Source organism: Vidua macroura, chromosome Z, assembly GCF_024509145.1.
Source record: "Vidua macroura isolate BioBank_ID:100142 chromosome Z, ASM2450914v1, whole genome shotgun sequence".
NCBI classification, from domain to species: Eukaryota; Metazoa; Chordata; class Aves; order Passeriformes; family Viduidae; genus Vidua; species Vidua macroura.
Window position 1 is genome coordinate 49860671 of NC_071611.1, and position 27650 is coordinate 49888320.

The window sequence follows — 27650 nt, forward strand, 5'->3', positions numbered from 1 at the left end:
ACTCTTTTAAAGGGAGCGTGTAAGCAATTCTACATTAAAAAGTACTACTTAAAAAACATTTAAGTGAGTACAGTTAAAGAGAATGTTATTGTGCTTTAAATCTCTGGAAGAAAGATGATTAGATTTAGCTGCCTTTTTTTTGATAATAAATTTAAATAGAATATTTTACTTGCACACGCTGCAGAAGCTAACCACAAATTGCCTCACTAAGCTCTATTATTCTGGGAAACAGTAAGAATAACAAGTTGAGACACTGATGAACTCAGAGAAATATGTATAACATATCAACACTCAGGAAGTATCAATAGTATGATGTCTGACACTGGGGACAAACATCTTGAGGATATAAGAAATTGCAAGAATGGGATGTCAAAATCAGGTCTGAAGATGGGAGATTTTCAAGATTACTTCTCTGGGGAAGTCAGATGCGTCTGCAGGGGGTAAAAAATCCTGTCACTAAAATCCTAAGGGATTTTGTCTCTCAGATATTGCTATTGTCCATGTATAATTGGGGGGAAGGCTACGCAAGAGGAGTAATTTCTATTTTCATAAACAAAGAAACACGGTATGGGGATATTTATGATACCTATATAGTTATATCTCAAGCTTACTGCCTTCTCAACCTTATTTCCTGCTTAAAGCTCAGGAGAGTTCAATGCATGAGACAGCTTCAGAGAGGGAGGGTGGAGCGTGAAATACTACCAAGAAGTGTTCCCGAGCTGGCCTTATTATATCACAGCACAATATAATAAAAGCTGTTGCAAAGAATTCCAGACACACACAAAAAAATAAATACAGTCTTTATTGAGAAGTGTTACAAGTGAGTACACAAAGAGGATTTTTTTTTCTTTCATGAGATTATTTTTGTCTTCTTTTGGTGCAGTCTTTTGGATTAGCAACACTTACACCAAAAGTCCTCTTTCCAGAGAACAAGCAGCCTGCTCCTTTTCTTGAATGATAGTCCCTTAAGCAATTAGGGCTTATCTCTATCTGTCACGTTTCAGTCCTTTCTTCTGAAATTGCCCACCAGGATTCAGCTGGACTGATGCACACAAGGTTAAATCATACACCTTACAAAATTCCTGCAATAATGATAGATTTGTCACTTTCATCCCAACAACCGTAGCTTCCTCTGATTATGGAGGAATTTGCAAAATTAAAGAACGGAATATGTATGTCAATGAGAATTTAAGATTCTGTGTGCTGTAATTTGCCATTGACTGTAATCAATCATAGAAAATTCTGTTTTAATCTTTGTCGCTTTTGAAAGCTGAGCTATACAAGGCAATCTAAGGTACTACTGAAAGAGAGCAGCAGGAAACTATACTGTATTTCACTGGCACAGCCAATTGATTTAGGGAATCCAGTAGAAGCCAATTAATTCATAATTCTGATATCATTAGCCTGACTGCAGTCTCAGAACTTCTGGGATTGTAAAAAGACTATCAATCTGAATGTTAGTGTATCATCATAGATTAAAGGTGGCTTGATTATTTTCAGCTTCTCCCCTTGACTCTGCCCTTGTGAGACCCCCATTCAGAATATTGCACCTGCGTCTGGGATTTGCAGCATAAGGGTGTGGACCTTTTGGAGCTGGTTCAGAGGAGAGCCATAATAATCAGAGAATTGGAATGTCTCTTCTGTGAAGACCGCCTAAGACGGCTGAAATTCTTCAGTCTGGAGAAGAGAAAGTGTCAAGGAGACGTCATTGCATCCTTTCAGTACTTAACGTGAGCTTATAAAAAAAGAGACAGAGTGCTTTTTACAAGGGGTTGTAGAGATGGCACAAAGGGTAGTAGTTTAAACTAAAAGAGGAGAGATTTATATTAGATGTCAGGAAGAAATTCTTTACCCAGAGAATAGAGAGGCACTGACATAGCTCGACCAGAGAAGCAGTGGGTATCTCAGCCCTGTCATTGTTAAGGCTCGGTTGTATGTGGCCTTAAGCAGCTTGATCTAGTGAGTGGCATTCCTGTCTAGGGCAGAGAGATTGGATATAGATGATCTTTAAAGTCCTTTACCATCCAAGCCTTTTAGTGTTTATATAATTCTATTATTTAGATAGAAAATAATAGCTTCTATGTCCTCTATTATTGTATCTGAGGCAAAAAAGAAGGATATAAAATATTTTATAGCTTCAGAATCTTTTTCTGAAGATTCAGAAATTTCATAACTCAGGAACTTCTCCCTCCAGAGGGTGGTTGAGCGTTGCAACAAGCTCCCGTGGAAAGTGGTCGCAGCACCAGACTGAGTTCAAGGAGTATTTGGACAATGCTCTCAGACACGGGGTGTGATTCCTGGGATGTCCTGTGAAGGATCAGGAGTAGAACCTGTGGGTCCTTTACAAATCAGGATACCCTATGATTTTATGATTCTGTGACAAGGAGGGGGTAAATGAAATATTGCAGCTTTCTGTAAATAGGATCCAGACTTGGCAAGCTAGAAGTGCAAGTTTTACTGGTTTTACCATTGAAGTTACAGTCATTAATGCCACATAACTTTCTTACCCAGACTGTGCTGACCAAAATAAAGAGACCCTTGTCTCAGTATTTTCATCTTTACCATCCCAGAATTATGACCTTGAAAGAAGTAAAGGGTCATCTGAAAGTTTTTAGTCTTTGGCAAATTAGACCATCTCTAATTTTCAGGACAGCCTTCAGATGGTAAAGCTGGGAAAGTTTTAGAAGAGTGTGTAAAACATTAAGTCAAAATAAAACCAGAAGGCCATATTGAATCCTAGTCACAACGTTTAGAAGCATGAAAATGAAAGAGAATATATGGAAATCTTGATCAGCACATTACATTTGTATGTGGACATATTTGCAAGTCAAGATTTTAATTCATTAGTGTAGGGTACTTTTTTCCTTTCTTACAAGCACTATGTCTTGAATGTGCAACAACATATTCCCTTGTCATATTCACCTATCAGACTACAAAGGTTAACAACAGGGATAAGTCACACAGCTACTTCAGCTATGGCTTCGATGTCAGATGGGATGTTTCCTAATTTCAGCACTTTCTTTGCAGTAGAGTTCTTAATTTTCAGGGTGGTATTATTGAGGTTTTGAGTGGTTTTTGAATTTTTGAGGTGTTCTTTTAGCTATGACAGCTAAGTGAAATGGCTCTTAATGTCAAGAGTGTAAATGAAATGGACCATGACCTAGATAATACCTTCCCTTTTCTTTTCCATCAGAGTGTCAGCCTATCCATGAAAATATCTTGTAATATTCAGTAACTCAGATGTATACTCATCTACTCTGATGCATAATATTCATTTAGAAGGCAGCACAAACATAAGTATATCTGACACTGAACAAGAAAAATTTAATAAGGTCATGAACTTCTTCTTGCCAGCTGGTCCTGGGTCACAAGCTCTTCTGCACATACACACCATCACCCACCCCCTACCAGAAATTTAACTTCAGTATGAGAATAAGCAATTAGAGAAATATACAGTTTGTTGCTTTGTAAATGAGAAAAGAAGTACCATTTATGTCTAGTTCTTGCTTTTCTATTTATCTGGAACTGACCTGCTCTGGATATTTTCAGACATGTCTCCATTGCATTCACTTGCACATGTAGAAAATTGGAATTAAAAATTGCTCATTTTTGATTTAATGTTCACTGATTAAAATGTTCAATGAAAACTGAAGAAAAAGAATGAAAATAGGAACAGAAGGTACTAACTACCAATTATTAGACGTGGTGATCTTAGAGGTCTTTTTCAGCCTTAACAATTCTATTTTTCTGATTTTTATACTCTTGTAGAAGCGCCAAAACTTACCCTTTTCAGTGAAGTCGATCTGATTGTGTGTTTTGTATGTGATAGTTCCACCACTTATTCTATATTCAAGTGTGCTTTCCATCCCACCACTGAGCTAAATGCCATAAACAGAACTAGTTACTCTTTTTTTCTCTTCAAAATTTAAGGTCAGACACTTTAATACTTATATCAGATTAGAGTTATTAATCTGTTAGAAAATTTGAATTTCTGAACAAATAGACATTCTTCTCTTTTTAGGTACTTGTATTACCAGAGAATCACGGAACTTGAATGTAGTTTGCTTTCACCAGCCCTCCCCAGTGGAGTAGCTGGGCGACTTTTCCTGTACATTCTCTTGTCACAAAAGACATGCTTTATAGAGTATTATGTCACTGTGGGCTTTTCTTTCTCCCTGATGCTATTACATCATATCACGTATAGCACCTCTTGGAGTGATGTAATGACACAGCAGTTTGGCATGCCACAGGGAGCAGCATTTCTAAGAGTGTTCTGTGACAATTGAATGAATATCTATAGGAAAACCTGCCTTGAATTAGCAGCAAGCCTTGAAGAAAAACACACATAAGGAAATGTCTTATTTCCATATTTTCCATAAGGAAAAGCAAATACTTCAGTTCTCTGTGGATTAATTAGGAAAGGATTCCCATCCAGAACCCACAATAGTTCACTTGAATAGTTTTCGAGCAAACTGCAGTGTTCAGCTGAGGTCTAATTGTGCGGGTAATTTGAGCAGTGTCTTAGAATTTCCCCCAGTAGTTAATTAAACTAGAGATAGTGCCTAAGTCTTCACAGAAAGCGAGACCACTTTAAATTTTTCACAATCTCTGCCAGAGTTTATGTAAGTATAATGTTTAAAGCCAGTCTTCTACCCCTCATTTTCTAGGTTTGAGAATAACCCAGGCTGGTGTAAGTCTTTGTTCCCCATCATAGGTCTGACTTGCAGATGCCCATAGGGGATCTCATAAGTCCCAGGAAATCTCAACTGCTTTTCACTTAGGATTATTTCCTACAAAGGTAGTTTTCTGAATAAGGTTAAATGTGCAGCACTTGTGAAAATATCTCTGACTATAGCCAAAGGCACTTAGAAGACAGGAAAGCTGTTACTTAAATGCTGTCCACTTCAGAAACAAGTGAGGGCAGCAGGAAGCGAAAAGAATGGTAAGATGACTGCATCTTTTACAACTTCTTTCCATTGCTGATACTGCTCCTGAGAACATTTAAAAAACAGAAAGCCGCAGATGATGGCACACTGCATTGAATCTGGCTGAGCTAGAGTTAATTTACCTACAGCAGCCCCCAGAGTGTTGCTGTGCTGTGCATTGCTGGCTACAAAATTGCTGATAATACAGCAGTGTTTTGACTATTGCTGAGCAGTGCTGGAACTGCACCAGCGCAGACCCTGCAATATTCCACCCCATCCGTAAAACTGCACGTGGACAAGATCCTGGGAGAGGACACACCTAGGCCAGCTGATGAAAACTGATTGAAATTCCATTTCAGCCCAGATATAAAAGCGAAGAAAAGGAGGAGTAAATGAGGACATTTATTATTTACAAGGCTTGCCTTCCAGAGCAACAGGATAAGGTCCTTGCCAATGGGAATTAAAGAATAAAATCCTTTTTTCTCCTCTTTGCCTGTGCATATGTAAGCTTTCACTTTTGCTTTAGCAAAATGCCCTACATCAACCTACAAACTCTTTTCCATTTTATTCTTTCTCTCCTATACAGCTAAGAAAAAGCAGTGATAGAGAGGCTTTGTGGGCACCTGGCATCCAGATAAGGTCAACCCTTAAACAATAAAAAAAAAAAAAAAAAAAAAAAAAAAAAAAACAACCAGACTTTACAATTCTATTTTATTCTTGGAAAATACTGCTTTTCGTCAGTGTTTAGTTACAGCATTCCTTAAAATAATTATTTATTTGGGAAAGAATTATTATGAATAATACCCACTAGTGAGGTCTCCTTTACAATGTAAAACTTATGGAGAATTAATCTCTGTGACAACCTAAAATTCCTTAGGAATTTCAAGGAGTTTGCAATTTCAGTTACACTCTTTACCTAATAAAGTCTGGATGATCTGCAAAAAGTTAGAACCAGAAATAAAAAAGAAATGCAATTTAAATTCAGAATCTGCATTTTGATTTGGTATTCAGGATTTTCAGCTTCTGAAATTAAAACCAATAGATATATCTTTTCTGCCCGTAGAAGAGTATAAAATTTCTATTAAAGCTTGGTCATTCTAGAACTTTTAATGAAGTAAAAAGAAGAATATAATGAGAAACCTTTTAAAATAACAAGTATATAGTATTTTATAAGTAACTTAATCAACTGGTATCAGGCTGATCTTTTTAGGCATTGCTATTTTTCTCTGGTAGGTTGCTGTCTTTTACTTAGGGGGGAAAAATAGATTCAAACAAGACCATAATTCTGTAATAGTATGCCAAAGGTGAATTGCAGGGAAAAGGAACATGTACTTTCAAACCAGTAATATTTCTGAAACCTCAGAAACTATGAAACCTTTACCTCTATAATATAATAACAAACTAATCAGACAAGCTGCATATTCCACAATACATTTTTCCACATGGGATATAGATTTAATCTTTCACTTCTTGAAAATAACTTATTCATTAAAATATTATTATTTGTAATCCATCATCCATTTGTTCCCAATCCAAATTACTTGTCTCCAGTACTGCACAATGCACGTAACAGACAAGTCCTTCAGACAACTTGCACTCCAAACGTACATTATATACCTTAAGGGTTATCGGTAAAAACTGCTGGAGTGCTGAAGAAGAAAGGACAGTGAATTTCTTTGAGGTCAAGTAGAAAGTGCTGAATGAAACTGTGTGCCTTTACTATAATCTCTGTATTTTGAACCACAAGTCTATTTGACCTGAATATTTGCAGTATCATAGAAGCCATTTCCATTTATATAATTTATGTACGACAGACCTAGCAGTTTCTGCCTTTCTCTTCTGCTCACCACAAAGTTGGTCAGCTGTACCAAAGGGAGTGAGTGGGAAGTAGAGACAGGCAAGCCCATGCAGTGATTTGCTTGCAACTATCCTCCTTCATGACTAGCTTGGTTGTTGCAGGATATTGGGGTGGTTTTTGTTTTTGTTTTTCAAAGTTGTGAATGGATGCTACTTTCATCTCTAAGTCAAATATGGCATTATTGTGTAGGCAGTATCGTGAGGCTCAGCAGGACAGTCTTAGACCTGCTGGTCAGTCACTGATCTCAAGGTTAGACTTGAGCAGTTTCTCATTGTCAACAATGCCCCATTTCATTTTCTCAAGGATGCAGATTCATCTGAGTGTTCAGCTACTCCTGTTTGCAGTCATTTTGTGTAGTTCATCCATTTCGTAGTCAGTTTGTATTGAATTCCTTCTTGCAAGATTTTGATGTGCATTCTTATAATAGTTTGCATCCTTAGAGAGAGGGAATGTAGGGAATGACAGATAAGATCATCTTTTTATGAAAACCAAGATGTTGTGAGAGCTGTGCCTTCTCCCACAGCATGATTCAAATAGGGGCTGTTTTGTGACAGGACTGTCAGGATAAGGAGGAAAGCAGAAACAGCATCGTGGGTCTGTGTTTGGGGAAGCCTACCTCAGGCCTGGGGAAATAAGCCTTACAAACCTTGCCAGCAGGCAGGGCTTAGTTAGTGAACTACCAGATGCCTGGTCCTACACTTAGCAAGGGAGCAGCTATTTGAGTGATCTCATACAACTGATTTGCTGCTGTTTCCTGACAAATGAATTTGCTCTTTATTAGCCCTGTTCATAGTCTCAAAATGCAAAGTACTGCTCATGTAATGCACTTCCAAAGTGCACCTGTTACCAAAGTGTTCTGCTCTTTTACAGAATTTAAAAATTAATGATTTAATTTTTTCTCTTACCTCTCACTTAAAAAAAACCACAAAAAACAAACACCACTACTTTTTAAGTTTGTTTCAATTTTACAATTAAGGTGTTCATAGACACAGTGGAAATGTGCATGAACCTGTAAAAATTTCAGAGCATGTCATATATTTAGTGTGATTTTGCTGTGGTTTGAGAAATACATTCTCTGTGCCATGGGAAACTGAAGAAGTAGTCTTGGTGGAATCTCATTTTACCCCTGGTGTCAATGGACTCCTGATCCATCTGCCAGAAAGATGGAGAATTAACCCTGAAGAGAAAAAATTCCTTTTTCATGGCTACTTTTGACTTTTGATCTCAACCTCTGATTTCAGTTTAAATAATCTGGAAGGACTGTAAGACTACTAATGCCTCATAGCTAAATACGCCTTTGGAGGTTAAAAAAATATAAACAACAGGCCTATATGAATTTCTAATCTCTTCAGAATCAATTATTACCACTCAAGAGAAAAAAGTGTTGTAGAAAAAGTACAATCTTTTAAAATCTCTAAAAGCCAGAATCCAATAACAAAGTGCACCTGAGAAAAGGAAGCAGACATTTCTTTTTTTTTTTTTACCTGAATTATTTCAGAGAAGAGGTAACACCAGGTCAGCTCAAATTAGTCACAGAAAGGGAGAGAAAATAAATTGTACAGTCTTATGTAAGAAGATTCAGAGAATGAACTTCCTAGAAGCTTTTTGCTGGTTTGAAAAAATAAATTATTGCAATGAAAAGTTCTGACTTCTTAAAGTTATTGGAACTTTAAATGAATCATATAATCTGGCTGGATTTGATAACAGTAATTGACATTGAGATACATTAATTAAGACCCTTGGATAGGTTTTAAAAGAATGCTTGAGCCTTGATTTGACATCTGCTCCCAGATTAGTCTAATACCTGGCACAGAACTGGGAAACAGATCTGTTTTATATTCTATGGTTATATAACAAATATTTTTCTTTTACTCTGAGCTTACGCCTCTGAATTCTTTCACATCGTCAATAATATCCTCCCCCACCCCTCTCCAAACCCCTCCCAGGTCTATTAGAAACAGTAATTTGTAACAAATGATACGGTTTCCGGACACAAAATTTGAATCATACCAGGGCAAGAGACTTATAATTATTTATGCTATATCCTTTCATAGCCCTTCTGCAGCATAAAGAAACTTTCAAGGGTGTGCTAAAGACAAAATAAAAATATCTTGATGTTTTAAATAGAGAGAACTGTGGGAAAAATGCAAAGCAAAATACATGTCAGAAGTAATTTCTCGATTTGCAGGGATTATAGTGGAAGCAATATTTGGTTATAGACCAAGAATATGATACAGTTAAATGTTAAAATCAAAGCAAAATGTAGAATACATGATATTAAAGACAGAATTTTCTTCTTATTTGCCGAGTGGTCAACATCCTCTGTGGTAAAAAATATAAAATATTTAAAAGCTATCATAACACATGCACCTAAAATGCAGGAGGTAATCTGGCAACCTGGTTGGAAAAAACTTTGAATCTCTTTTTTTTTCAGCTTTTCACCGTTTTTCTTTGCAAGCTTGATATTTCTTCTTTAATTGCATGAGAGTTTGGGTGTTAAAATGTGTGCATATTTCTCCTTCATAATGGTCCAGATTGGATTTGGCTTTTATACGATGCTGAATGTGAGGTAGACTTATCTAAGTATGTGTCTATAAGTATGTTCGGTCTATGTATATATTAGATTAGGGATCAAATTTCCTTTAAGGATTTACAAAGTAAGTAATTTTCCCTACCAAGAAATATGTCTTGCATATACTAATGGCACCTAAGAGTTTGAACCAAATTAATTCAGAAGCAACCTGGCATCACAAAGGTATTAATGGGAAAAGTGTTATTAGATGAAACATGACAACAACTTCAGAACAAGAGTATCTTTGCTTTTGTCCTGGTGTTTTTAAGGAATAATGCATACACAGCATGGTGGATTTTTCGGAATTTTCAGCACATGAGACCTAAGGAACTACATGTCAGAGAGGTTCAATTAACCAAAACATTAGTGCTTGGAGATGTTTGATTTTAAAAACCATATCCTTGAAATATTAAAGTGGATAGAATATATTTCATTTCTAGTATTTAAGCCATAATGCCTTGAAGAGAAGGATTACATGAGGAACTGCAGCTTAAGAACCTGACTGGTTTTTCAAGAAGCATTAAAGAATAGCAATGAGTATAAATGCCTTCATGTTTGCACAGCAACACTGGCTTCTGGAGGCAGTTTGATTCAGAAGGCATGCTTTCAGTATTAAGTCAGAGAAAACCTCCCACCGTCTTAGCTCATTCAGGGGGGAGGTAAAGAGTAAAGGTTTATGAGGCTCTGTCCACTTCTCAAAGACTTAAAAATTTGCTGTGTCCACCAGACCCTGTGACTCGGAAGTGGCCTGTGTGAAGGTAAGCTTCCACAATTGCTATGATTAAGTCTCCCCTGGAGAGCCTTGCAGAATACCTACATAAGGACTGAAAAAAGATGGAAAACAGTGAAGGGGAGAGACAAATACGGGCATAACTTAGGAAAGAAGTTTTGGCTGTCTGCTAGGCATCTGCATCTATTCAGTAGAGCTGCAGATACAGTATAATTGCAGGCCTATTCTTCAAATGTAACTTTCTCTCTCTAACCTCTGCTCCTTTCAACCATATTGAGCTCAATCACATAAAACCACCTTCTTTTGATGTATATGACAATGCTTTGTGGACAGCTGCAGAGTATGGCTGAGAATAGGTGGATATGATCTAAATTGTCCTCAGGATGCTACATAACCAGAAGGATCTGTTAGCACCACATCTGTTTAACTAATGGGGATATATCTTCACCTATAGCTTCATAAGGAAGCATATTTCCAGAGCATTATGAGAACCTTACTTTTCTTAAAAAATTTTGCTTTGAGTAGGATATGAATCTTACTGGAACAGCTGCCAGAAATCTTGCTATGAAAATGTAGTAATATGATGTTTTGGTGCATTTTTGCCTTTTCTCATTAGTTTGTTTGCTTTTAAGGAAGACTCATAAGACAGTTATACTGAATGTGTCACGTACTGCCTAAAAGAAGAAGATAAATCCTTACTATTAAGACTGCTTTAATAAGTCTCGCCAGACAACTGAATTAGTAAAAATGCTTGAAGTAATAAATGGAATGGAATATTGTGTCTAATTCTGGGCTCCTCAATACGAGCAAGACCAGGAGATCCTGGAGTGCATCCAGCAGAGGGCAAAAAAGGTGTTAAAGGGACTGTATCATCTGTCTCCTGAGGGAAGGCTGAGGGATCTGGACCTGTTCTGCCTGGAGAAGGCTGAGAGGGGACGTTATCCAAATAATACGAGTGTCTGAAGGGAGGATGTCAAGAGGATGAATCCAGGCTCTTCTTGATGGTGCCAGGCAACAGGACAAGAGGCACCAAGCAGAAAATGATGCACAGGAAATCCTATCTAATTATGAGGAATACCTTCTGTACTGTGACCATGCACAGCCTGGTTGATCAGGTTGCCTAGAGAGGTTGTGGAGCCTCATTCTTTGGAGATATTCAGAAAGTGTCTAGACACAGCTGCATATAATAGGTTCTAGGGGATCCTGCTTGAGCACGATCCTGCTTGAACAGGAACATTGGACTAGGGGTGCTCCAGTGGACCCTTCCAATCCTACCTAATATGTGATTCTGTAAAAAATGCAATTTTTTTCCCTAGGAAATATCGTCTATCTCTAGTATTTCCGTCCTACAGCTACAGAACATTGCCTCCCATTTTCTATAGAAAATAATTAAATATCATCCTTGGAGGTATAAACTATCCAATTAAAGATTTGCAGACATCTATATAACTTCTAAAGAATCAGTTGGCCTTGTCAATAAGAAAACCACAACTTTATTGAGAAAGCAGGATTATTAACCATCAAGGAAGTAAGAGTTCCGTTAGAATGAAGGTCAAAATCTCATCAAATCTGAATCCTCTTTAGCCACATTCCTAATGCATTTTTGGGTGGAAACAGTGTAGTCTCCTTTGCTTTGCCCAAGATACATAGAGTGTGCTGCTTGCTTGACCACTGAGGAACTGAGAATTTACCAGCAACACATGTTATGGTACACTTTAGATAACCATGTATTTTGCAACTGTAATTCTCGGACATATAATTCTAAGGTATTTGAAAAAATTCCAAACTTTAAAGTGTGTTAACACAAAGGTATGTTAATATAAAAATATGAATAAATTTTCACGAAAGTAGCAAATAGTGTGAATAGCACTCTGTAATTATTAGAAATACTTGTGAATATATTCAACAGTAAATGAAGTATAAATATCTTTTTAGCTACATACTATTGTAATGTTTGGGCACACCGTTGTGTATGCTCTAAACAACAGATTATAAAACGTTTCTATTGCCAGCACTGGCCAACAGGAAATGAAATTTCACTGCAATCAGTGAAAAATTGAGACGTCTCTCTATCAGAAAGCATTCAGAATTCCCCATTCCATTTGCACAACAGTCTTCCCGTGAATGAACATTGCAAGTTTCAACAGTGTGTGTAAGGATTTTTCAAGGAATCTCCAAGCTAATAAGTAAATAAACAAATAAATAAATTGGATAGCCCTTTATGTTTTCCCTGTTTGTTCATCTAGGAGCTTAGGAAACTTACAACTAATTTGAGTTTATGTCCAGATTAGAATATTTATAGGATCAAATTTGAACTCCTAGATTTTTGCAGTAAAATGCACAAGTTCAAAGCCCATGTTATGAAGAAGTCCTTCCAGCTCACACAAAGTTCTTTTAGTCCAGTTACACAAATCTCTCCACAGTTCACTTATCTCTTGCTTTTGTTGATTTTTTTCCAAACAGAGCAAAGTAAAAGATGAGTTCTCAATTTACAGATGTCACTTTTAAAACACTAAGGCTGTTTAACACGTTTTTTCTATAGAAAAACAAAGAAGTAAGAGCAGACTATTACTCGAATAATGATAAAAATGAGTTCTTGGTTATTATCACACTGTACTGAAATTTCAAAAATATAGATTTCTTGGCTCAAAGACAGGCTTTCTTCAGGACCTTGAAAGAAGCCTTTGTTTTACCTTGGTGTCCATTCTAACACCTGTGAAAGTGAAGATTAGAGAAATATGTTTCACACACCTTTTGTTTTATTTTTGTGAAAGACGAGTGTGTAGCATGAGGAGTATAAAACATGAATACAAATGGAACAACAAGAATTTTAATGGAAGGGTTCATACTCAAAACTTTTGCTGCAGTGATTGTTTTGTTTTGTTTTCAATTAAAATGGAATACTGATATATAACTACATGCCATTTTGTCATTGCTTTCTTATACTCTGCTTCATTTCCCTGTATGAAACCATGATAACATAATTATTTCCTTACCTAAAGAATTAATATAACAGTGTTGCTAAAGTATTTCATTACTTTACAGCACTTATCCAGTGTTAGCACTTGAATTTTCAGCAGAGAAACTACAGAAAAGAAGGAGAAACCAGTGCCTCATTTAGTGCAGGGTGGGTTGTTATTACTGTACTGCCAAAGAAACCTTCAGCCACACTCACCTTAAAATGTAGTGTTTTCAGAAGTGCGTGCTTTTGGTTTGGATTTGGTTTTTTTCCATACCTAGGATGTCAATTGGATATTTATACTACTTGCATGGTTTAGTAAAAAAACTTTGTAGCATCTCCCTTTCTTCTTTCTAAGGTTAACTCTTGCTTTCCACCTTTAGTCTGCTCATCAGCAATATTTTTCTGCTCTCTAGCCCAGCAGAGCTTTAGTAGCTTCTCTATTCCCTCTCTTGATTCACTGTCTTTGTAGGAACAGGAGACTGCTGGGAGCAAGTGGATTACAATAAGATACGGCCTTATCCAATCTTATTGCCAAATAGCTTTAGAACAAGTAATATCAACTTTATATGGATTTTCCATGATGGATGATTATTACTCTTCTGTAATGGTAATAGTCTACCACTGTAGAAGAGAGGATTTATTTCTCTCATTCAATAAGACTAATCAGATGTGCCAGAAAAGTCTATAAAAAAACCTGACTGTCTCTACAGAAAAACTGAGCTATCTGAAATCTTAAAAGATATGATGTCATCAAACAGGTGTCATGAATGCAGTCAGTATTAGGGTCAGACTCGCTGGGAGATATATAATTTCATGCTTGTAGAGATAAAAAGTACACTGCTCTTCAGTCTGAATAGAGTTGCAAGATCTTCACTTTGTAGCCTTCCTGCGATTATAGATTTCTCTATTTTTCTTTCGAGCTCATTTTGCCCACAGCAAATATTGCCTACTCAGCAGAGTACCTGAAATTCAAAATGTTGTCCTCAGAACAGCAAAATATTTATTTTCTCTGAACAGGTAATGAAGCTAGGAAGATTTGACTTGACTTATTAATCTTTGAACTTTTAGAAAAAGTGGACCTAGACATGAAGGAGTTGCATAAAGAAAAAACATTAGGCTTTTAATGCTTCATAATATCTTTCATTTATCATTAACTGGAACAGAAACTTTAACGTAAGGCCCTAACCATGATAGATAGTATCAGAAACAAAGACCAACTTGGGTAATGATTGTATGCAAAAGGGTTTTATATACAACATCCCCATTTTTTTCATAGTAGCACAAAGACATTGCTCATATATGCAGGCTAATAAAAACAAGTCTTCCGTATGCCACAGTTAAAGAAATTAATTTATATTTCACTATTGTCATTTTGTTATAGTATTGGGTAGCTATGTATCTCTTTGTGATAAGCAAGGTCTCTTGGTTATGGATGTTTTAATGCCATCACTACAGAAAAGACCTGATTTGATACCAGTCATTTATGTCCTCAGCTGTTCCCATACAGTTAAGGCAGCCTGAGCCATTTCTTCCTTCTTTTATCCTTAAATAGCATAATTTTCTTATCTTTTTCCACTAAATAGCTTTTCTCTCACCATCAAGTGTTCTGCACACCAGTCTTCTCCTGAGCTTCTCAGAAGTTGTTCTCCCATGTGTTCAAAGTATTGCCACTGTAGAAAGATTCCTACATTACACTCTTCTATTTTTCCATTTCACAAGGCTCTTCATCAAATTTTCGGGTCCATATATTTTCGACATTGTACCTGTGCTTCCAGTTTCATTTTCCTTAATACGCTACTCCATTGTAACCAAGCAAATTTTGACTTAAATTTTCTGATTTTTCTGTATCTCCTTCCAAGATGACCCTTTACATAGAAATATTGATTCCTGAATTTCTTTGTCATAAAATCATATCTGCTTTGTATTAAAATCTGGAGAGTAAAAGACCGCTTCTTTTATTTGCACACATGTGAGAGAAATTATGAAAGTAAGTGAACAAAATATACTTAAACTATGAAGTATTTTGAGTACCCTGTGAAATGCCTTGCTGCCTTATTGAAGGTCTCTGACTTCATGGATCTCAACTATCTTATAACTTTTAATTCTAAGAGTGAATAGGACAAAAGGATTTGTGCAGTGGGCCTAGCCTAGAATTCTCTTCATCAGGATGAAAATTCTTCTGTATAAAGTTGCCTCTTTGAAGATAAATTCTGATAAACTTGACCCACTTACTCTCAATTCATCATTTCAGTGAAGTACTTCTATACCTTATGCATGTTTTACCACCATTGTTAGAGCAAAAAAATTGCTTACAATGTCAAATACAAGCTCATATAACATTATTTTTAATGTTGAATTGGACATGATGCGCAAACTTTTTGAAATGCAATATGTGTTTATGATCAGCTACTAGCAGATCAAATGGTGAGTGCATGGAAAAATATAGTGTTTAACATACTTATTTGTTGAAAGGATTGCTGAAGTATTTTCAGCTTCGTATAATTAAAATTAGTAGATCTTGGATTATTCCTGTATAAATCCTCAAACCAAATCAGTGCCCAGTGGATTTAGACATTTCATTTCTGAATATGTTGATAAATCAGAGTTGTATAGCTAATACCTCACCTTTAGCTTCTGAATTCTTTCATATCTTGCTCTTGGACACTGTTAGTATATTGAACTTAATAAGGCTTCTTAACACAGGGGGAAAAGAAAGCAGTGATACAGACATATTCTTTTCTCTTAAAAGATGTAAAAGACAACGCGTACCCCAGTAAAAATGTACATACTTCAGTGACCTGAACTCTAGAGCACCATCTCTAGAGGTGTAAGTAATTGTTGCACGATTATTTTCATCAGCCTAAAGCATGAAAGGAATTGAGTGCAAAAAAATCTTCATATTACATAGAATTTTTACTGCCTGTGAGCCATAATAAACAATGTTGTTCTCACAGGGATGTTAAGCAGCAGAACAAATGAGTACAGCCTGCTGATTTTGCAATGTTTTGATCATTACCAATTGCTGTAACTCCCAGTAAGTAAATTTTTTAATTATTGGGTTTCTGCATGACCAGTTTCTAAAAGGAGCAAATGATAACGGTGAGAATGCACCATAGTCACTTTTGACTGCAAGTGACTTAAACATCTACAGCTCTTAGTGTTTCTCATTTTTGGGCTTTGCTTCTGTTCTGCTGGATGCCCAAGAGGTGTGTTAAAATGCAACCACAAAGGATTGCAAAGCCAATCTTTATTCAGGCGGTAAGAAATAATGAGCAGAATAAAAAAAAAAACTTCAGGAGAGCAGAAGGGAAGAGGTAGGAGGGAAGGTTGGGAGATTTATGCCTACAGTTCACAACAGTAGCATCACCATAACTTCACAAGGTTCATTGCTTTATCATTCTTAGAAACCTCGGCTTCATCCAGAAACTCATCAATCTAAATGTGTTATTACTATATTTAGAATGTGAACTAAATGCTTATTGGAGAGTAAAAATGCTGTAAATTGATAAGTCCATGCAGAACTAACGCTTCACCTGTATTCCATGAGAATCCTCCTTTACACAGCACTGGTGGGCAAGCACGATTTTCAAGTCAAATAGCAAGTTTGTATCTACAGTGATACAGATTGTCAGCTGTCAGCATTGAATAATGAGTCCTGAAATTGAACCAAAATCATTATCTGACTAAAGAAAATTTGTACTTAGGAGTTGCAGTATAGTCTTCAGTTTCACCTGAGGTTCAACCAGATGGGAGCCAGATCAAGTATCTCAATCTTGCATTGTAGCTGGCAGTGTGTGCACACATCATATGGCTTAAAATAATCCTGTCACCAACAGGACGTTCAGCACTTATAAACTGAAGACTTCCTCGAAGTCAGACAATCCTCCTTGTTTCATTTTTGTCTTTCTGGTCAATGTGAGATCACCTTCTAAGTTTGGAGTACATCCTTGCAAATATAAGTCATGAAATCACAAGGTTTTTAAAAAACTTTCAAAATTTTATTACTTTGCCTACTCTGTGGATTTAAATATAAAAGGGCAAAATGTAAAAGTAAATTACTATTTTTTAGACCTATCATAGGTTCTCTGCACAAGTGCTTTAGTTTATAAGGACAGCTCTTTGAAATGGGATCTGTGTCCCCGTGTATGGAAAATGTTTAGCACTATGTGATACTTTTAATTGCCAAATGCATTAGATTTCTTGTTGTCTTTCCCGGTTGGTATCATGTATGTAAGGTGACTTTATCAGTCCCAAAGAATACTACTTTCTCTCTCTTATTCATTTTGAGTAGATTGTACCATTCTTCTTCATTAGACTGTAATTGCTCTGTAATTATTTTAACTACAGCTGGGACAATAAGTCTTGATGGAACAGTAACATAAAATCAGCATGGAGGATTCAAAAATCATCGTCTCACTTAATTTTTACTACTTTTCACCTCCTCCTTCTATAGGTACCATATAAGATCATAATAGCAGAAAGAAAAATGAAAGATTAAATAATTTGATTCAGGATGATCACCTAAATACTCGTCTAGTAATATATCCTCTCCAGAAAAATTACATTTTTGAGATACATTCTTGGGGAGGGTGGGGAGGAAGTGGATTTTTTACTTGCATATGCACCCATGAGCATTTCACTTACTAAAGAATATATCCAAGGACTAAGGGTAGAAAATAGGAAAAAATATTACAAGGCCTTCATGAGATCAGTTTCAGTTTTGTCTGCTAGTATTTTCTGCTTCCATCAGTAAGCATTTGCAAGGTTTCCTAACTCATCTCTTGTTCTGTTTGTTAGATGGGAAAAAAAAGCCCTTTTAGCCTTACTCCTATTTACACACAAGATGTATAGTGTTTAAAAATCTGTCCCAGACTGGCCCAGTAATGTTTCACAAGATATTTATTTCCACTCAGAAAAAAAATATTTTTTTTCTGTGACCTAGTTCAGATTTCCTGCCTGTTGTGTCAGTTTTCTGAGAATCAGTTACTTTATCCATCCATTTCACAAGACACATGTTCCTGCAGAAAAATCTGCAAAAAAAGTTTCAAGATATTTTTGGAAACACTAGTAATTTAAAACCACAATTAAATTTACTTTAATGCTAAGATTCTTACCCTTTGGAATGTTCAGTTCTTCATGTCTTTTAAGAGAAATCGTAGATCATTCCAATTTTGTCCAAATTACCACTAACCAATCTAGTATTTTCACTTTGCCACTCATTCTTTTTTCTTACCTTTGGTATCCAACTCTCTCTGCGTCCAGTGTGCTGTTCCAGTTTTTTCCATGGCTAGAAAATAGACTGTGTTAAAAAAACAGCCTGTTAGAAATCAGCAATGTTTTTTTCCAAAGTCTGCAAGCTAAAATTAATACAAAAAGGTGCCTTGTGTAAGAAACTGCTGGAAGCCCCAGGATGGGGCTGTTGGTAGTCAAGGCCAAATTCCTGTCACTAAATGAGATAACATATTGAAGAAGAGGGGAAAAGTTAGTGTCCAACAATTGCTGTCAGAGAAGAGAGGAGTGAGAATAAGAGAGAAGAACAACTCTGCAGACACCAAGGTCAGTGAAGAACGAGTGGCGGGAGGTGCGCCAGGCACTGGAGCAGGGATTCCCTGCAGCCCCGGCATGGCAAGGCAGCTGGCCCCTGCAGCCCATAGAGGTCCACTGGGAGACTCTCATGGTGGGGCAGGTGGATACCTGAAAGAGACTGTGACCAACAGTTGGAGCAGGCTTCTGACAGGACCTGTAGCCTCATGGGGAGAAGAGCCTACGCTGGAGCAGGTCTGCTGTCTGGACTTGTGACCCCACAAGGAACTTGTGCAGTCTGTTCTGAGTGACTGCACCATGGGAGGGACCCATGCTGGAGCAATTAATGAAGAACTTCAGTCCATGGAAAGGACCACAACCACTGGAGCAGTTTGGGAAGGACTACTGTGGGAAAGACCCTGTATTGGAGCTGGGGAGAGGTGTGATACGTCCTTCTATGGATGAGATAGGAGCATCAGAGACAACATATGATGAACTGACCAAAGACCCCAATTCTGTAATTCACAGACCCCCATCATCCTCTGCCACTGTTTGGGACCATGTAGAGATAATCAGAAGTTGAGCCTAGGAAGAAAGGGGGAGAGGAGGAGTGTGGGGGAGGGATAACGGTGTTTTTCAGATTTGGTTTTATTTCTTATTGTCTCCCTCTGACTTGATTGAGAATAAATTATACTCATTTCCTCGAGCTGTTTCTGCTGTGCCCAGTACTGTAACTGGTGAGCAAACTTTGCCTGTCCTTATCCCAACCCATGAGCCCCTGGTTTATTTTCTCTCCCCTGTTCAGCTGCAGAGCACAGTGATAAAGCAGCTTTGCTGGGCACTGGTGTCCAGCCAGGATAAACCCACAACACCAGCATTAACCCACTGGGGCCAGACATACATAAGCTTTTTAACTGTATACAACAGATAAGAGAAATTCATACATGTGCTTCTCTTTCATTTCATAAAGTAATAATTTGCATTCATGCTATGTGTATTTTATTTTTTTATAACAAGCACAAACAAGCCCTCTAATGTGAATTTTATGGTGTGTCATCCCTTCTCTTCTCTCTCCACCTGTCTTGTCTTAAGATTCTCTTTGTGTAGAATAGTTGTCTTATGGATGCCGCAATTTCTCTCCTTTTATTCACACCTCATTCATTAAGTGCAGTGCAATACGTGTGCTTGAACTGAATTCCTAATTTAATGAGTCTCCTTTGAAATACCTGCATATCAGGAACACAAATTTGTACAAAGTTGTGGGGTAACCTTGCAATATGAATGTCTTAGTAGCAGATTTCTTCTAAGTGATTTGCTTTTGAAAGTAGTGTGTTTATAACTCACCACTTAATTGGATAAAACTTTTACTTATTACTAATTTTAGGCACAAGAATAATGTTTGGCATAACTCTACAGGTATCAGTGATAGACTGGCATAGAGAGCTTGTAACAATTCTATTCGGCTTTACTTCCTTAGTAAAATGGAAGATGATGTTCAGAAAACTGTGGTAAAGTGAGCTTAAATTTGATAATGCAATTGCAATTACTTCAGACAACTTTTCTTCTGTGCTGCTATCACAAAAAAGACAACTGTGTATGAGTAATGGATATCAGTAGAAAACGTCTCTCTAATTGCTGTTCCTTTGTTGTGATGCAGACATGCCTTTAAATAGCCACTAGCTTAGCCTGCTGTTGAATTCCACCTGCTAATTCATCAGATTTTCTGCCTTGGAAAAAACCAATTATCGCACTTGTCAGCTTTCTGCTTACACTGCTTTATTGGGTTTGCATGGCAAGGTTTGGGTGGCAGGGTAATCTATAAGAGTGGGGTGACAACTTCTTTGAGATGCTGCCGGAAGCTTCTCTTGTGTCTAACGGAGCCATTGCTAGATGTAACTGAGCACATCAGTGATGATGACTAGAACAGTCTGCTCATGACAAACTGCACCATGGGATAGACAAATGCTCAACCAGTTCATAAAGAACAACAGCCCACGGAAGGACCCTCTTTGACAAAATTGTGGAGGACTCTGTCCTGTGAGAGGGACCCTGTGCTGGGGGAGGGGAAGAGAGTGAGGAGTTCTTGTTTTTCGAGAGCTTTAAGGGGATTCTGAGTTCTTGTTTTACCAGGACTAAATATTCACATTTTTTTAATAACTCAATTCCGTTGGTTAATGCCCTCGCCAGTTTCCCCCCTTCCTCCAAATGATTCATATCTGTGTGTGATATGTAGTCACTGCATGTAATATGTAGTCACTGCAAGCTCACCAGACTATATGATGTTAAGTTTCACACAGGATCTGTTATTCCTTTCCTGTTGAACGAAAAGATGCTTTCACGCTTTCCTGGTCTCCTGCATTATGATGGAAATGCCCATGTTTCACTGGCTCTTGGTATATTCAAATTAAGAGTACACTGAGCCCCAGATTCTGTCCTCAATGTACCCACCTCCCTAACTGAAAAGGAGTAACTGCTAAGCCGTTGTGCACTCAAAAGGGAGGAAATTTTTGTCTTTTTCTGTTTGTGCCAAATCTCACAGAGAATTCTTATGAACTGATAAATGTTCCTCCCATAATGGAGGTGCTGCCAACTGGGAAAATAAGTATCTGTTGACTCTTCTTCCTCAAATGCATTGTTGAATATTTGTAACTAATATACATAGCAGTCCTTTGGCAGTGTCATTTATTGGGGAGGAGTTTTTATGGGTGGCAAGAAACAGGACAGAAAGAGAAGGATAATTAATAGTGAGAGCCTACTGCCGATTCTCACCTTGTATTAGGGGAAGAGAAAGGGTGATAACCTGCAGTTATCACTAGGCAGTGATAAGCCCTTTTAAATGTATATGATCATACCTCACAGACAGAATGCAGTATATAAACACCAAACATGAAGAGACTTAGTGTACTCCTTGATCCAAAGCCAATTAAAGTCAATGTGGACCTCTAGGAAAATCAAAGTGCTGAATCTTGCTTACAGTTTATGACTGAAATGAAGCTCTACTCTGGCTGAATTATTCCTACTCCTTTCTCTTGTGATGTAGTACTGATAAGTTCTTAGAGCATTAATGAACTAATTCTGTTTCCAATTATTCAGTCCTCTAGAGCCAACATATGACCTGAGCATTTACACCCAATTACCTTGCATTAAATCTGGAGGAAAAAATGGTTGTATTAGACAAACTATTTAATGTTTTCCAGGTAAGAAACAGCTTTATTTCCGTATATCTAAGCTTTAGCAAAGCTAAAACAGTTAATTTTTTAAATTAAATATTGTTCACGAAATATTAATAAAATGCCAGTGTGTCCTCCCAGAGCTGCATTACAGAATGCTGTGAAATTCCTACTTGAGAGAAAAACCCTGGCTTTGTAAAGTAAAGAAGCAGACTGATTTGTGCTGATGAAATCCCTCCAGGATTCTGAAGGGCACCACCTCATTTTTTTTGCATGTGTATTATATCCTCCTACTGAAATTAGTGATTCGTGAAAATTATACCTATTAAACACAAAAAATATTCATTGCTGACATGAATATACTGGTTACAAAGGCACTAAGATACTGGCTGGAAATTGAATGGGACCTCAGTTTGTGAAGTTAAAACATGATAATAGAAGAGTATTTTCTTTAGACTTTTGAATCCCTGCAAGGTAAAATAATTTACTTTGTAAAATAGAACATGTTGATTTAATGTGTTTTGTTGTGGTTGTAAGTGATAGAGAAGTAGACTTCCTAGATAGGAAGCACAGCAAAGATCTGTAGGATGCAATAGGTTTTCTTCTTTCTTACGATCTGAGGGTATGTTCCTTCGTATACCCAATCAGTGTATGCAGATTTTTGCAGCTGGCATCTGCAGTCTGAGCTCTAAGCAAAATACCAGCAGCATCTATTATTTTCAGAATAGCACAAAGAGCATCTAGAGTTTGAAAGAAGGAGTGGGAAGAAAGCACTTGCCAGACCTAGTTAAAACGGATAGAATATCAGTGAGATTTTAATAGAGTCTAAGTAAGCAGCATTATGCATTTAATCTGCTAAGAAACATCTGTATATTAGGAACTATATCTGATATCTCCTTATGCCATCTTCTTGGAAGGTGTTCTGTTTCATTTTGGCACTCTTGTCTTGACTCTGTATGTTGATGCTATCAGGTCTAGTAAGGTTACCTTGGCTTCCAAATTGACTGGGTCTCTACACCTGGAAGTTCAAAAATTGCAGCAAAGCACTTTCCTCATTTTTCATTTTGGGGGTAAAGTTCATTGCAGAGATTCACAGAGAAAGGCATCCTCATACTATCTCAGTTCTTTTCTAGATAATTGCAGCTATATGATCTTCTCTAATCTGAAGATGACATGGGAAAAATTATGCTAGCACAAAAGGTTGGTCTTTTGGTGTCATAAAATTAGACTAAAAATGCTTAACCAAAGAGAAAATGGTGAATTTTAAAAACCCCAAGACAGGCATTTGGAGAATTATAGAACAGAGGATACCCTCAGGCTGATAAACTAGGTGTCGCTTTACATATATGCCTTATTTATATCGATATCTATACCTATCTATATCTATAATGTCTTTTCTGAACTTATTTCTATTATTCTTTGTTTATGAAACTAAATAAATTAAGTAATGACAGTGACAGAGGAACAGGTTTGAAACAAAAGGCATGCTTACTAAAGGTAAGACCATTGTATGTGACAGCCAAAGTGATACAGGGATGACAATTCACCTCGCTCATATTCCCTCATACATGCCTGTGGTTGTTCAGTTCTGCCGACCTGTCTTATGCAAAACTGCTGCCTGAGCTGAAGATTTTCTGGCAGTTCATTTTGAGAAGAAGCATTTAGCTAATGACACCAAATCAGTACCTGCAATCAAAGGTAAAATCAGTTTTCTGAACTAAGCATAATATTCTTACTGAAAGAGCACTTTCAAGGAAGTAGGTAGATGGAGAGAAGTTCTGCATGTCTCCACCTCTCCTGTAAAGGGAAATAGGGACATGTGAGTTTTTCATACCTGGACCACTCTTACTACCAGGAGATTGGATTCACCAATCAGCACTAGTAGCTAGAAGTAATTGTTGACATCTCAACTATGATGACATTTAGTGTTTTCACTCATCATCAGTGTTATATTGTAGCAGAACAATTTTCTAGGACTTCCTTAGCTATGAAGTTAACTATTGGGAAACTGTTTGTGGGGCTTTTTTGTTTGTGTTCTTTTGCCTCATTTATTTGCTGTCAGAGGCTGGTGTTTATAATTCAGCATAGGTGTTTTCATTCTGAAGAGACCAGAGGTTTGAGATAGAATGTGCTCAGTTATAACATGTAGAAATACTGTGACTTTTCACTGCAGGCCTCACTGAGATGCACAAAGGAAAGTAAAATACTTTAAACAAGAAGAAACCATACATAGACCAGTACCTGTGTGACAACTTCTCCTACATTAACTATACATTTTAATTGTGTCTTGAAAATCTTTCTGCGCTGAACTGTTTGACATAGCTTTGATAAAATGCAAATCTCCAAGTACAATACTATAAACTTTCTACCTTGCAGTCCTTTTTTCGTTATTAGCTGTATAAGATATTTAATTTTGTGTCAGTTCTTTACTTCATGCACATGGATTTCTTTTCACATCCATTTTTCCCCATCCTTCCCTTTTATTAGCCTTCTGTTCCATGTGGTCAGACTTCAACTATTTCAGTGCCATTTAAAAATATATCACTTCACACTCTTTTCAGAAATCCAGAGGAACTTTATTATTAAAGCTCATGAAAATGTGCTAATGACTTAATTTCTTTGTTTATGTATTTAATTTGCATTCAGACTCCTTATTATGTCAGATAAATATATTCAAGGAATCTAACTTCCTACATGTTTCTCCTCAGAAGTAATTACCCTTACATAATTGATAACAGTTGAGGTGGATGGCACTGTCCTTCTGTCTTATAGACCAATGCTTTACCTTGTCTCCTTTCATCTCAGTGATACTTGCTTATCAACAGAAGCAGGCTTCTTGGTGTGACTCTGAGGCCGCCGAGTTCATGATTTACAGCAAAGACATAATAGGAGCTGTTATCTAGTGTACAAGTTATAGTGGTTTTAATAGAAAGTGAATGATGGTGATACAACGTACATGGCTGACCATGGGCCCTGAGGCTGATAAACCTCTTCCATGGGCTTATTTCTGTTATGCTGAAGCTAACAAGGGTAGAAACAATGCAAAATATTTTTAATCTAAATAAAAAACATATGCTGCACTCCCTATTTTCCCATTAGGAATGCTTCTAACTGCACCACAGCTTTCATCCCCTCACAAGACCAAAGATGCAAAGATAAGAAACATCAGAGTACATATGGCTCATGTTAATAAAAATGGTCTCATAGAATTGCATGCTGAAAAAGCAGGAGCAGCACTAGCTTTGGTGGAACTAAATAACAAACTCAGAAGCAGAAAAAATCTGATTGTCCCTGTCTGCTCTCTACTGGTGCAACACCACCTCGAGTGCTGGGGGCACTCTGAGGTACCACATTACAAGAAAGACTTTAAGCTCTTAGAGTGCATCCAAAGGAGAGTTGTAAGGATGATGAAGAGCCTTGAGAGGAAGCCATATGAGAAGTGAATGAGGTCACTTGATCTGTTCAGCCTGGAGAAGGACTGAGGGGAGACCTCATTGCCTTTACCACTTCCTTGGGAGGGGAAGAGAAGGAGCAGACGCTGATCTCTTCCCTGTGGCAAATGGTGACAAAATGTGAGGGAATGGCCTGAAGTTGCATCAGAAAAGATTTAGGTTGGATATTAGAAAAAGATTTTTCATCCAGTGGTTAGTTGGGCACCGGAAAAAGCGTCCTAAGGAAGTGGTCACTGCACCAAGCCTGACAGAGCTCAAAAAGCATTTGGACAATGCTCTTAGGCACATGGGGTGACTCTGGATTATCCTGTACAGGGCCAGGAGTTAGACTCAATAATCTTGATGGGGCCCTTCCAACTCCGGATATTTTATGATTCTATGATTTAGGTTGCATTTTGCAAATGGCAACACCACTTGCTTTTCACGGTATTAATACCAAATAAGTTGTTGTGTAAGTAAAGGAAGTGGAAAGTGTCCTGGAAGGTAAAGTATCTAGGCATAAGAAAAGGATCATTCTTTCACATTTCTTAGTTAGCCAGTGGCCATGACCCCTCATACAGGAGCTCAGCCATAGAGAAACTTGCTGCACAAGAGGGAACCATGTCTCCTCCTTGTGCCCCAGTCCAGTGCAGTGAGGCATCCCTTCTCTAACTCTCAGCTGGCTCCAGCCAGTCTGTTCTGCCCACACCAAATGAAAGAGGGGAGATTCAGGGCCCTCAGAACCAATCAGGGAGGAGATGCTGGAAGTAGCTATCTCCACACAGGGCAACATTATGCCATTTGCACACAGAGATTTGGTGACAGCAGTGTAGATGGTATTGCCCATGCGCACACACAGACACATTGGTCTATGGTACGTGTCTACAGCCCATTGCGAGGGGCAAGGTGCAACATGCTGAGCAGAGAGAAAATCAAAAGGGGTTTTTATGTGAGTTATGGTTCATGAAGAGGCAGCAGTTAGCACTTGACTGAGAGCTAAAAGGCTGTCAGCAGTTCATGCTCTGGCATGAGCAAGAGGCTGTCAGGTCCCAAATGGCTTACAGATCAATTACACAAACAAGGAAAACGGTGAGAGGAGGGCTGTGTTAAAGAACTGAGAATAATTCAAGACCAGGGCCTGAGAATGACTCTGACCCGATTTGAGCGTCATTGGCAGAGGCCAGGTATGTGCCTGTACTTCGTTAATCCAGTCTGAGCCTTGTACTTTTCTGTACTTTTCTGTACATCCCAGTGGCCTTGCTAAGGGACTCTATCTTTTCAATCACATACAATCTGTTTTTAAGAGGGTTTTTTTTCCTTTTTTTTTTTACCACCTTTAATTTAGCTAAGGTGGTAAATCCTACTTTATTCAGGGATAATTATCAAGTTATATCGAACAGTAGTGGCTTAACAGGGTAATAAAGAAATTATTGAACCTGGAAAGTGCAGTCTCTTTCATCTTTTACACCTTTCCTTCTCTTTTTGCATTTTAGGAGAACCCTTATCCTTTTCACTAGCTCTTTTTCCCCAGCTCCTCTATTATTGGGTCATAACATATCCTGTGTTTTTGCTTCTATTTTATTTCTCCCTTCATCTCTACTCTTTGTTATTTTATTCTCCTGTTGCTTCCTGTTGCGTCTTATTTTACAGCTTTATTCTTGCAGAAGGATTACCTCCTGCAGACACTGGCCTGCCCTCCCTATATCTTGGTCTCTTCCCAGAGAGCTGGTCCAGTGAAGACCCTAGAAATCTGAGTGATCTTTGAAACACAGCATCACTGAGGAGTTGTCAATCATGTCTTACTGTGGTTGAGTGGAACAGCAAAATAAAATGAAGGCAAGGGAAAAGTAAAAAAAAGAAAAAAAAAAGAGGCTTCTGAGCCTGATGTTTGCAAAACAATTCCTTTGTGGCTAACAGTTTTCTTTGCAATGTTAAAATTGATTCCCAGAGGAACTCCTTTTTATTTTGTTGATTCATGCTACACTGATGACATGTGAGGCCTTGTTAGATCTGGTGCACACCCATGTGCTGAGATTTCATCCTATTCTTTATTGGTTTATATTACTCTTACTAAGCATTCTGACCTACGCTTTGCTTGCATTTGAAAGTATTGCAGTTAAAATATTCTTTTTAAAGGTCCAGGATTAGCAATGCATGAATGTCAGCAATGAACAGAGAGGACAGCCCTGGCCAGTGTTGTAGAGGCTGCACCAGGGTGTTCCCTTCTAACATAAATATGTCGTGTAGTGTCTTAGAGTGTTATAAATATTAATCAGGAGCAGAACAAGAGAACAGGCCTCAGCTCTAAATTAATAATCATCAACCTAAGTAGGCAATGGTTGAATTTTTTCATAAATGTGATTTTTTAAATATTTCATTACTCCTATTTTGCCTAAGAACCATCTGTTTCATGAAGTCAATATTGAACACTTATAACATTCATTAAGCATTTATCTCCATTGCTTCTAAATCTCAACAA